The 12,540-nt window shown below is 40.5% G+C and overlaps 1 protein-coding gene and 1 long non-coding RNA gene across 5 annotated transcripts in view; one reads left to right on the top strand and one right to left on the bottom strand.

The window, feature by feature from the left end:
- The first annotated feature begins 2,724 nt into the window (after positions 1 to 2,724).
- The window catches only part of LOC147108815 (protein phosphatase EYA1-like), a 268,092-nt gene continuing 258,276 nt past the window's right edge, over positions 2,725 to 12,540 (top strand). The window contains exon 1 of one of the 4 annotated variants that reach the window (XM_086005679.1): positions 2,725 to 2,839. The gene's annotated coding sequence lies outside the window, so the exon portion shown is untranslated. Of the gene's footprint in view, positions 2,840 to 5,267; positions 5,372 to 6,248; positions 6,346 to 7,353; positions 7,775 to 12,540 lie in introns of those variants that run through there. The other 3 variants (XM_086005680.1, XM_086005682.1, XM_086005677.1) reach the window with 3 other exon arrangements.
- LOC147108816 (uncharacterized) lies at positions 2,833 to 11,414 on the bottom strand. Its single transcript, XR_015080669.1, has 3 exons — positions 11,067 to 11,414; positions 4,429 to 5,890; positions 2,833 to 2,968 (listed from the first exon to the last, which is right to left on the bottom strand). It is a non-coding gene; the product is annotated as an uncharacterized LOC147108816 (long non-coding RNA).

Here is a 12,540-nt window from a genome sequence, read left to right on the forward strand (position 1 = left end):
GGCTTGGTGTCAAATTTTGTTGTTTGATAATGTTGCTGTGAAGCGCCTTGGGATGTTTTATTACATTAAAGGTGCTATATAAATATAAGTTGTTGTTGTTATCCTAATACTTAGATTATTACTTACTAACCTGTCCGAGTACAGTACCAAATGCATCAGGATCATGTCTGAGTATGCACTCAGCATATTATTCACGAGGCATTTGAGTTCCATATTCAGTGTATTACTTCATAACTCATTCAAATGCTGTATATAAATGCAAGTCTTTCTTTCTTTAATGGTTCAACTGCTGCACTCAGCCTGTTGCGCTCTCGCTTGCTATTAGGGATTCTCTGTATGCACCAGCGGGCAGCCACTCCATTTTTTTTTTGTCTGATTCTGTTTTGCCCTTTCCCGTTCGAATCTCCAAACATGGTGTTTTCCAAATGATGCTTTAATTCACTAATGGCAAGTAACTGATGATTTTTACTGCCACATGGCAGCATTATTGGCAGTGTCGGCCCCTAGCCTTGCTACATTAACATGGGAATGTCAGTGCTGATTCTGTTTCTTGTGGAGATCCCACATACCCTTAGCTGTAAGACTGCAGCCCTGTACAGCTCAGATTACAGCTCCTTTAAATAGTAAACACTTTGACCTTCACTCAGAAGAAGCTTGAAGGATGGCTGAGCTTCTTTCTTCTTCTCCTTACTTAACACTTTAATGTTGTTTAAATAAAAGTTCACAGTCAATTGAAATTGTTATTATAAGGGCTTTAATTCTTTTGAAATTGTTATTGTAGGGACCTTCATTCAATTGATATCGTTACACTAGGGGCTTTCATTCAATCAAAATGGTTACTGTAAGATACCATTATTGAATTTGAATGGTTGCTTTGGGAACCATCATTTATTCAACATTGAGGTTTGATTCATGCAAAAACACTAGCAATGTTTTTTTCAAATTATTGTCAATCTCTTGTTGTGCAGTTACTATCTTAGCTGAACGAATCATGGTCTTGTATTTATAGGGCGATCAGTAGTGATCATATAGCTTCATATAGGACACAGAACGGAGCCATAGTGCCCAATTCTAGAGATGGAAGGTGTTTTGAACCAGATAGAACTCAATTTCTTAGTCTAATCCTTGGCACATGTACATGGGTATCCATGTTTTCCACCTAAGATTGCTGATGTAAACCAATGGAAATGCTTCATGCTGCACATGGTTAAATACACAGGGCTACAACACTTTTCTGGAGATGAAAGTAAGAGGCACCTGAACTGAGCCTCTGACACCCACGTCAGGCAATAGGCTTAGCTGTGGAATCGCAACGACATTATCTGCTGTATTGTCTTCCAATCATCATTTGCTAAGAAGTCGTGGGTAGCAATGAAAGTATTTAATGGCATTCCCCTGGAATATTCTAATATCTTGAATTATTCTGTTTATTTTTCCAAATACCTTTTAATGGTAAAGGTTCGAGCAATTTGCCTGCTAGCTTAAAATGTGCAAGGTCAATAGGACAAGTGATGACTCTGCAGCTATTCTTTGGAAGCAAGAATATGAGTAAACAGATTATCACAATAAAAATTCACACAAAATGAATACGGATCAGATGGAGAAAAATGATTATTAAAGAGCCCTCTGCTTTTGTTACTTAATACATATTTTTAGGGGCTTAATTTCCTCTGGTAGCTACATTGCTTAATGCGTTCATGTAAAGTTCCTGTGTACATTATTTTAACACAGTCATTAACCTAGTTAAAATAAATAAGTTGTCAAATGCATTAAATCGTGTACAAAGAAATTTTATGCAAACATGTTGAATAGTGCACTATCAGAGGAAACTAATCCCCTTCATGTTGATGGACCTTATTGTAGGCCCTAAATTGAAATCTAAGAAAAGTGATATTCATATTTTTAACCATATAATGCCGCTGCACTTTTCGGTACATTCTGGAAAATGCATATTTGAATTTTGACAGAAAAGATGACTGAAAGTAAAAATTGTTGCGCAATTGTGAAACATATATGTATCACTGCTTCCCCGAGCCAGAAATTTGCCACTCTCCAAGATGGCAAGCCTTCAAAAAATCTTTTCTCATTTCTGCATGCTTTCTGCAGCCCGGATATTATGTTATGTAATATTAGCATTCGAACACGGCACAAGTTCATATGAAATTTATCTGTCTGCTATTTTTAACATTGTCCATTTAATATTAAATGATTAACACCTCTATGAAAACAGCAAATTAATTTCACGTGAATGTGCTGCACATTCCGACATGACAGTGTAATTTCTATGCTGGTGTGTTCCCTCCACTGTCTCATATTTTCCCATGTTAACCAGCAGTGGTAGGATGCCACCAGATATCTTATCCTGCATTAGTTCAGTTAATAAAAATACTAATCATAAATAAAGCTGAAAACGCATTGAACAAAAAAAAACACAATAGAGAAACTGTAAGGAGTGAATGTAAATCTGAAACTATGCTTATGAGGTTTATTGCCTAATAAATATTCAGTGTGATTTGGCTGTAATCTTATCTAGATCATTTTCGGTAATGCTTGGTTTATTTGAAAACAGAGGATTATTTCCGCTTGTGTTGTTGTTCCTGAGAAGCAGCCCTGAAGGGCTGATCATTTTACCCTGATTTTCCTTATATGGGAGGCGGCCGCTCCAGCACTCATAGGCTGTCTGCAGCTCAAGTTAAAATCTAGGTGTGTGCAGCTTGTGGCTTGAGCCTGTTTCTGGCATCCGACTCTGCTTCTTTTGGATAATACCGAGTCTTCATCATGGAGCTATTTCTGAAGTCCAGCTGCCTGTTTTCAGTCGTACTTTTGAACTGTCAGCAAGGTGAGTGGCGAGGTTTAATGGCGAGCTGTTGGGTTAAATCTTGGGTGGGTGTAAAGTCTTTCTCAGTTGCCTGGTTGAACTTGACCCCTGCCGCAGCACAAAGTGTTGAAAGCATTCGGAGTTTCAGCGCTGTGTGTTTGAGAAGAATCGGGTTTCATAACGGACAGCAAATTGCTACAAGGTTTTAAATACACATTCAGTCTTCGGTCTGCCTTACTTTATTCAGTTAGGATCCACTTACTCAGAGATTTCTTTCTTTTGTTCCTAATACATTGCCGTCGACTAATGCTTTTCCCAGAGTAACCCATCAAAAAGGCTAAAATGTGAATGATGTTCCTCTTGAAATATATTTTCTACTACATTTTTTTTAGGTAAGAAATAGCATTCCTACTAATGGCAGAGCAGCTACAGTTTACTACAGTAAGAATTGTACATTCGTGAATGCTTTAGAGAGAGAGATGGATTTTATAGAGAAAAACTTGCATTTATATAGCGCCTTTCACGACCTCGGGCAAAGCGCTTTACAGCCAATTAAGTACTTTTTGAAGTGTAGTCACTGTTGTAATGTGGGACGCAGCAGTCAAATTGCGCACAGCAAGCTCCCACAAACAGCAAAGTGTTAATGACCAGATAATATGTTTTTTTTTGTTATGTTGTTTGAGGGATAATTATTGGCCAGGACACCGGGGATAACTCCCCTCCTCTACAAAATAGTGCAATGGTATCTTTTACATCCACCACAGTTTACCCTCTCACCCCCGAAAGAGGGCACCTCCGACAGTGCAGCGCTCCCTCGGCACTGCGCTGGAGTGTCAGCCTAGCTTTTTGTGGCCAGGTCTCTGGAGTGGGACTCTCAGACCCACAACCTTCTGACTCAGAGGCGTGGGCGCTACCAACTGAGCCACGGCTAACACAGCAGGAAAGAGGGGCACAGAGTCACCACACTGGTCACACGTCGCATTCAGCCACTGATATGGACAGAGATGCTGTTGGCTGAATAGTGTTGAAACAAACCCTCGGCACTAGTTTCAATTCTAAAAGCGCCCTGTATGGCAATATGTGTGCTTAGAGGTGCTAATTCAGGCCGAACGCTGCAATGGACACAATTGTTTCCCCCCTCCCCACTCCCCACATTTTCTTCACCTCTTTTGGAATAGCCTCCCACTGCCGTGCACCATCTGCAGCTAGGAGAGTGGATGGTTGGCCCGCTCCCTGGCCTCTGCAGTGCTGCTGTGAAACCAGACACTGTGAGGTGCACATGACGAGCCTGAAGTGACTCTAGCTCCCGTCCCCCCCGTCCCCCACTTCCCTGTGGGAAGGTTGTCGGCCTCCGCTCGCATCTGCCCCCCGCCACCCCCCTCCCCAACAAAGCCGCGCGTCAGGCTGGAAGTGCAAGCGAGGTCGCAGGTGCAGCCCCCGCTGCACAGGGCAGCAAAGTTGCTCGTCCAGTGCCCTGCAGTATTACACGGGCTGGCGATGTTAACTGAAACCGTACAGCTCTGAATTTTTTTTTAAAGTAAATGTTTATCTATGCAGTCTACAGTTCAAGCAATGCCACCTGCAGCCCCGTAAGGTACTCCCGCACCTACCTCAGAGAATTAGTGCAGTACATTTTCTTCCGCCACCAAATAATAGCGTTGCTGTAAAGCTGTCGATTTTATGTATTTTTTCAGTGTCGCTCAAAGCAGGAAATACGTTGATAACTCTGTGAATGCCAGCGGTGAATGCCAGCGGTAATTGTGTCAAGGAGGTTAACAATTAAAAGGAATATGAGCAGATTGAACACAGGTTAAACATAAAGACAGAAACAAATTTGCTGGAAATACACAGTAAGCCCGTCAGCTGAAAGAGAGGAGCTATATTAACGTTTTGATTGGAGGCCCTTCACCAGAATGTGTTTATTTTATATCTTGGCTTCTCTCTGCCTTCGATAAGCTCATTAAATCCGAGTCTGTTTTTTTTTCCATTCAAGATAGAGGGGCAACGGCAATGATCCCACGCTCCCAGTGGGAAGCTTCACTCACAGCGAGCACAGGTCAGAGATGGGGCTGCGACAGTGTTACCCTGAGTGGCTCCCAGCTCAGACCATGGCATTGCTGAATTTGCCCTACAATTTCTCTCTATTTCACAGTTTCTTTATTAACGCATTTGCTAAAAAAAAATTGCAGCTTTTAAGAATAAAATACGATTTCAGTCAATCAGATACTGGCAATGGGAATTAACTGAGAATATCATTCCCAACTAAAACCAGTATCCCTGATGAGCCATGTCATATTCTATTACTTGAGCACACACTGATGGAGAAGAATAAATTGGTGACTTTTTTTGTTGAGTAGGAGTGCGTCAGTTAAAGCAACATAAGAGACAGTTCTGTTCGCAAACACCCACTCGAAGTGGCCAGGGAGCCTCATTACAATCACCATTGCGAGTGGAAGCTACTTGTTACCAAATTACTACCTAAGAACTGGTGGGATCTCTCGAGCAGGACTATCTGATCGGAGCTTTCACAACCGCGCAGCATTTCTGCACCTGGTCAGTAAACTGCACAAAGCCTATTATTTTGCTTAATTGAAAAAAAAAGCTCCCGAATTAAAGGTGGCCACCCGATACTAACATTTCGGGGGAAATCAGTACCTTTCTCCAATCTTCGGACAGTATGTGACAGCTTCATTTAACACTTAGTACTTGTGCAGTGGTTTGTTAAATTGCAGTTTAAGAGGAGAAGAATCGCGCTGTGCTGGAGATTTGTGAGCTCGCGTTTATTTCAAGGAGGATTTTTTTTTAAATAATCAGGAGCTTATGAATAAAGAGCCACAGCCCGGCGCAATAATATACAAGCATTCGGCGCTTTCTGTGATGCGTGTGAATATAGCAAAGTTTGTAATTAATCCGAAATGTATGATTTTCGTCACATGTGCTTTGTTGAAAAAGATAAACTGAGGTGACTCCTGCAAACTCTCGATATCAGACTTCAGTTGCACGTAATCGGCGTTCTTTTCATTGCCTGTTAAGCGTGGCGGACGTCAAAAGCAAAATGGTTAAATATTTCACCTGCGGGATAGTAAAGGACATTTATCCTCTTACAATTTATTCTGCTCCTTAATCAAAATGATTTTGTTAATTAATTCTTTTTAATCAAAGTAATTTTGCAACTGAATTTGAAAGCTTTCTGTGATTGCACCCTCCCGACCTTAAAAGTTAAAAACTAAAGGAGGTTTGTGTTGCACATACGTCCCTCTTCTAGTTTGAGAAGGGACATTTACTATTGAGATATGTTCTGGTAACTTTGGGCATGCCCCCCCCCCCCCCCACCTTGCAGTTTACCTTCCAAACCACGCAAGCCAAAAGCAATACCATGAGAACCTTGATGGAAATCAAGCAGCTCTCTTAAACAAAAGCAATTGGGAAACACTCGATGCTCCGATCTGACTGACTACCGGCAAGAGCACAGTCTTCCCATGCATATAACAATGTAGCTCTTAAAGAAAGAGCAAAGATCCTTTCAGGTTTGTGTGAGTACTTATCAAAGTCAGCTCAATATAATTTCTTTTGTTCTTAAGTCCAGCTGTTAAAAATTATAGAATTCAGTTAACATAACAATGCACACATTTTTGAGAAAATTATAATAATTTTAAGTATCTTTTTTTGTCTAGACTGCCTATCAAAATGAGATTGTGGCGTTTAAACAGAATGACTGACCTTTGCAGGCAGTGCTCTGAAACTACCTTGTAATTCATTCATCTTAAGTCTTTGGTGTCTTGATATATTGCAAACAAATTATTATAAAGTATTGACTAAAATAATAAACCCAATGGCATAAATCACTGAGAACTTCTGAGAGCCCAGTATGTGTGTGTGTGTGGTATAAGGATTGCCTTTTCTTTTTGTAAATCACAGCCTTGGTCCGTTGGTAAAATGACTCTTTTTTGAAGGTGAGCTCAGCGAGCCCATTCCTCAGGCAGCCGGTAAAGTGGATGCTTCTTCCCGAAGCAAGGCGTTCCCAGGCAGTTAAACATTCACTGTATCTTCTCACTTACAGTTTTATGATTTGTTTGCTTTCAATGCACATTGTGCCACAGACATCAGGACTATATTTTTACAGACACATAGCATTTCAAACTTCCAAAAACAAAGGGGGGGGGGGAAGGCGACCCAGAGGCATTTATTTCAAATGATTGTAACTAAATAAAATGTTAATGTTTCACCTAACTGTGAAAAATAAAACATTAAGTCATGGGAAACCAAAATCCTAATGACAATTGGTACAGACCCAGTAGCAGAGTGATTAAGCAAAGAAAACAGAAGGTGAGGCTTTTGCTATTCAGCTCTTGGCTGTGTCTTTGTCTAAGAGATGCAGATAATATCTAATTGAGCTAGATTCAAAGTCTGACCGGGGGATTGATCAAGAGGAAGGTGGGGGGGGGGGGGGGGGGATTGCAGTGGAATTTATCAATGCCTTCTGCTCGTAGTCATTTCAGGCTTTGCTGAAAGTCAGCTTGGATCCCCTGGGTCTAGAGAGAGTTGTGCAAGTCTCGTTTGGGACACTGCCTTGCAGACTGCGAGCAACATCTAACAGCAGGAGCAGTCAGTCAGTCAGTGTGCGTACACTTCTCTGCCAAGGAAGCTCCTTAAAAATGCACTTCAGATAGCCTGAAGCACAAGTGAGATGTCATGGAAATATAGACCTTCATCTTCATTATGAGAATAGCTCAGTAGAAATAGAGCTGCCAAGCCCACGAGAAGTCAGGGGGGAAACCCAAAAGGATCCATCAACACACGAATCGGTGCTGGAACCGTGAGTGTGTTCCTGGTGCTGTTAAATTGTGTGGAACAGCAAAGCCACTCTCAGACTGTCGACAGTTCTACAGAATACCAACAGCTGCAGGGTTAGTCTTTCTGCCTTGGAGACACACAGAAACACCGGCCTGGGCAGCGGTGAGTAAGCTAGCTGTTGTTTCTTGTTGCATGCGGTGTCATACATATTGGCCATGTGTGAAATGTATTTTAACACCAAAAAATAATCTTGTGGAAAAATGGGTGCAGTCAGTGACTTTGTGTATGAATCTAAGCTGCATCTCCCCAAGCTATGTTAAAAAAATAACAAATGTGCTCGAGTACAGAGCAGCTGGTCTATGGGGTTTATTAAAGCCTGCCGTACTATTATTTTGAAGTTCCTGTATGATTAGAGTGATTACGATCGACACAGTCAACGAAAAGGGCACTCAGTTGGGAGCGCTCGGCAACCAAAACTAAGAGATTGCATTTGTAGTCGGACAACCTTTAAAGATGGTGTGAAAAACAGGCTGGAACAAATTAGCAAGTAAACATGTCGCGCGTACGCTGGAGAGAACGGGAGCAAAGCTCCCTGCTAAACACAACCAAGTGATAGATAATGCAATTTGATTCCGGATGCTTGTATGGGTTTTTTTTTCGCTACATTTTTGGTGTAAATAGTGACAAAAAGAATGAGAAAAAGAAGTTACAGCACAACAAAGGTGTGGCAAATATTTAGAGAGTATTAACACTCCGGGGGAAGAGTATGGACTACCTCAGAGTTTAGGTATTATAAGAGTATATGTGCTGTATGTGAGGAGAATATAAATGCTGTAAGTGTGCATGTGCAACACACGAGGAAAGTGCAGGCATATCTGTGAATACTTGAGTATACGAGGAAGCTATAGAGGCTGTAGGAGTATATATGCTATATGAGAAGTCTATAGGCTTCCTTACTACGAGTATTTAATAATAATGATGTTCAACAAGGTGGGCATAAAAAGATCCGAAATAAAATTGTAATAGAGATCTGTGGGACTAATATGTTTTTGTTGCCCACAAAATGCCCTTCAGGCCTTTACGTGTCTGAATTCTGTCTTTACTACAAAACATATTTCATAAATTATTTTAGCAATTCTTTTGTAGTTGAAATTAAACTCTTGAGTCTCGTGGGGCATGAATAATTTGTAAAAATGATCACAAGATTTTAAAAGGCCCGTTTTCTTGTCAGTAATAATGATATACAGGCAAGACTTACTGCAATGTACCAAAAATTTTCAAATGAGTTTCATTTCCACCATGAATATTTCCTGAGACAAGATTTTTTTTCATGACATAAGAAATACGGTTTAAAAAATTGTCTGTAATTTGAAATAGAGTGTATTAAAATAAACCTTAGCATTTCTACAAGTGCTTTTGTTTCAATAATATCAGCGCAAACTTCAATCTAAGCCAATTTATAATTTTAAAACAACAGTATACAATGTTTAAGGCTAAACAGGCAGAATTCATCTTAAAAATTATCTTCTCAAACTATTTTATGCATTTTAGTCTTTTACATTTGGATCAAAAAGATTTTGTCGCCCATCAAGAACATTAAACAGACGTCAGCTATCAAGCTGTTTAAAATTTAATTAGCCTCTAATGCAAAAAAAATGGAATGAGGAGTTAAAGAAACGTCACGGTGCAGTTTACTATGGAGGAGGCGAGCTGTGCTGAGATATTCAATCTCAAATGATTCTGTTTAAATGTTGTATTTTAGACAATCTGTGATCTGTCATTCTGGATTCTTTGTAAGAATGACTGACATGGGCAATGTTTAAATATGCCCTTTTGGTGTCAGGAACCTGTGTAAGTAGCTGGACTGCATTATAGATGGGCTGATGAAAATGTTCATACTGAATGCCCCGAACTGAAAGTTTTTAGGAATGAAAATCTAAACTCAATTTATTAATAGACTTTAGCCAAACAATATTTGCATAATTATCTATTTGTTAAATACACATATTATTTGTATTAGAAGAGAACTTTGGAAATGCAATCTTTTAGAAGTAAAACATAGATATTTAAAATCCTCCATAATGTTATACATATAAAATTCAGAGAGAGTTATTGTAAAGACAAGGGAACAATTTGATCATTTATTGAATCTGCAGAGGCTAAAAAAAGTTTCGAAAAAATAAGAAATTCAGATTTGTGTAGAATTTACATTTAGTCAGGTTCGTTCAAAAGTGAGAGACAGTTTGGAGAAGAGGGCTTGTGGAAACTAACGGGCAGGTCATCATTTACACATCATTTAAGGAGCCCCATTTTAAAGCACTGACAGGTCGCTGATCAATATGCAAAGACTTTTAACATTGTAATTTGAAGCATTAAATTTGTAAAGTCTAACAGCACGGCTCTAAAACTGGACTGTAGTGGGGATTAAAACAACAAACAGAAAAGTGTGCAACCCAGTGCTGTGAAAAGCTGTTTCAAAGGATATTTGCCATATATTTAAATGGTAGGTGTTACCTGCTCGCAGAGTTTGGTATCAACACAGGAGGCAGGCGCGGGAATACAGGGGTTTTTTAATTCAAAGGAAAAAAGAAAGAAATGAGTTAAGCTGTAGAAGAAGATGGTTGTGAAGGACCAGGTCTTCTGTAAGAAAGGTTTAAATGTTCAGCAAACACAGAGCTGCTGACAGAGAAGGAAACTCGGAGAAACTGGGGCTCGGCTTCTCGGCTTTTAGTTTGTTTGCTACGCTCCTTAGCTGAAAGATTCAGTCAGAGGACAATCAAAATACAGATAATTCAGCAAAGACAAAGGGGCTCTTCTTTCCTTCCTGACTGATCACGCTGCTCCTAATGGATTTTCACCAACACCCTCTTCTAATCAGGTGAATTGGAGATAAACTAGATTTAGGCAACAAATAATTATAATGGTGTCTTAATGACAGTGAAAAGGCTCAAATGCGCTGAGCTAGAATTCCCTGCGTTAGCTGCCGTGCTCTTGATTCAGGGCTCTGCTGAAACTGTAGTGCTTGGGCGGCCTGATGAGCCCGGGGCTCAAAATGGGGAAAAATTAAAAACAGAATTAGAATATTTCACCTCACTATTCTCCTCACTTTCAATTTAAGGATTTTTCTTTTTTTTAAAAGCGCAGACTCACATGAGTATCAATGAAATCAGTACTTATACTAGTAACAATTACAATATCGAAAGGCTGGAATCACAATAAAGGATGTAAAAAATTTGGGGATTTTAAATTATTTTACGATAGACACTCCACCTACATAAATACATTGATGGTTATATTGCACATAAATAAAGCTATTTATAATATTAATAAATAAACTGATAGTTATACTGTATATAATGTTATACAACAAACTCACTTGTATGTCCTCAATAGCTAGGGATTATATAAACATTTTATTTATGGGGTACATGGATAGCACTGAGACTGGTCTTACCTTCATTTCTTCATCCTCTCCAATCTTTCCGACTATTTATGTTTTGAAATTTCTAGAAGGGAACTGAGATTTAAAAATGTAGGCTGTGATAGTCAACAACAACAACGTGTATTTATATAGCGTCTTTAATGTAGTAAAATATCCCAAGACGTTTCACAGGAGTGTTATAAGACAAAAAAATTGACACCGAGCAACATAAGGAGAAATTAGGGCAGGTGACCAAAAGCTTGGTCAAAAAGTTAGGTTTTAAGGAGCATCTTAAAGGAGGAAAGAGAGGCGGAGAGGTTTAGGCAGGGAATTTCAGAGCTTAGGGCCTAGGCAACAGAAGGCACGGCCACCAATGGTTGAGCGATTATAATCAGGGATGCTTAAGAGGGCAGAATTAGAGGAGCGCAGCTATCTCGGGGGGGGGGCTGAAGGAGATTACAGAGATAGGGAGGGGCGAGGCCATGGAGGGATTTGAAAACAAGGATGAGAATTTTGAAATCGAGGCATTCCTTAATCGGGAGCCAATGTAGGTCAGCGAGCACAGTGGTGATGGGTGAACGGGACTTGGCGTGAGTTAGGACACGGCAGTGAGTTTTGGATCACCTCAAGTTTACATAGGGTACAATGTGGGAGGCCAGCCAGGAGTGCATTGGAATAGTCAAGTTTAGAGGTAGCAAAGGCATGGATGAGAGTTTCAACAGCGGATGAGCTGGGGCAGGGGCGGAGATGGGCGATGTTACAGAGGTGTAAATAGACAGTCTTAGTTATGCTGCAGATATGTGGTTGGAAGCGCATTTCAGGGTCAAGTATAACATCACGGTTGCGAACAGTGTGGATCAGCCTCAGACAGATGTTAGGGAGAGGGATGGAGGCTGAAGGGATGTAATCTGTCACCCCCAATCCTCTCTAACTTCTACCGCTGCACTATAGAGAGCATCCTGACAAACTGTATCACGGTATGGTACGGCAGCTGTAGCTCCCATGACCGGAAAGCCCTGCAGCGGGTAGTCAAAACTGCCCAACGCATTACCGGCACCCGGCTACCGACCATAGAACATATATATCAGAAACGCTGCCTACGGAGGGCACGGTCCATCATCAAAGACCCTACCCACCCCAGCCACAGTCTGTTCGCCCTCCTACCATCTGGAAGATGCTACAGATGCATTCGCACCCGTACAACCAGATTTAGGAACAGCTTCTTTCCCAGGGCTGTCATCCTACTGAACTCCACAAATAAACACTAAAGCCTGCACATCTGCCGATGCACTTTATTATGGTCATATTTATGCTAATATATATGTACAAGTGTATGTTGAAATGTTTAAGTGTCCTAATCCAAATTGTACACTCTCGGGAGCCGCAAGCCTACATTTCGTTGTACTGCACTTGTGCACTAACAATGACAATAAAAGTTGATTTGATTTGATTTGATTTGATTTGAGTCAATGGCTAGGGAACGGAGTTTTTGGCAGGGACTGAAAAC

Source organism: Somniosus microcephalus, chromosome 13 (genome assembly GCF_052327205.1).
Source record: "Somniosus microcephalus isolate GS21.2 chromosome 13, FLI_Smic_1.0, whole genome shotgun sequence".
NCBI lineage: Eukaryota > Metazoa > Chordata > Chondrichthyes > Squaliformes > Somniosidae > Somniosus > Somniosus microcephalus.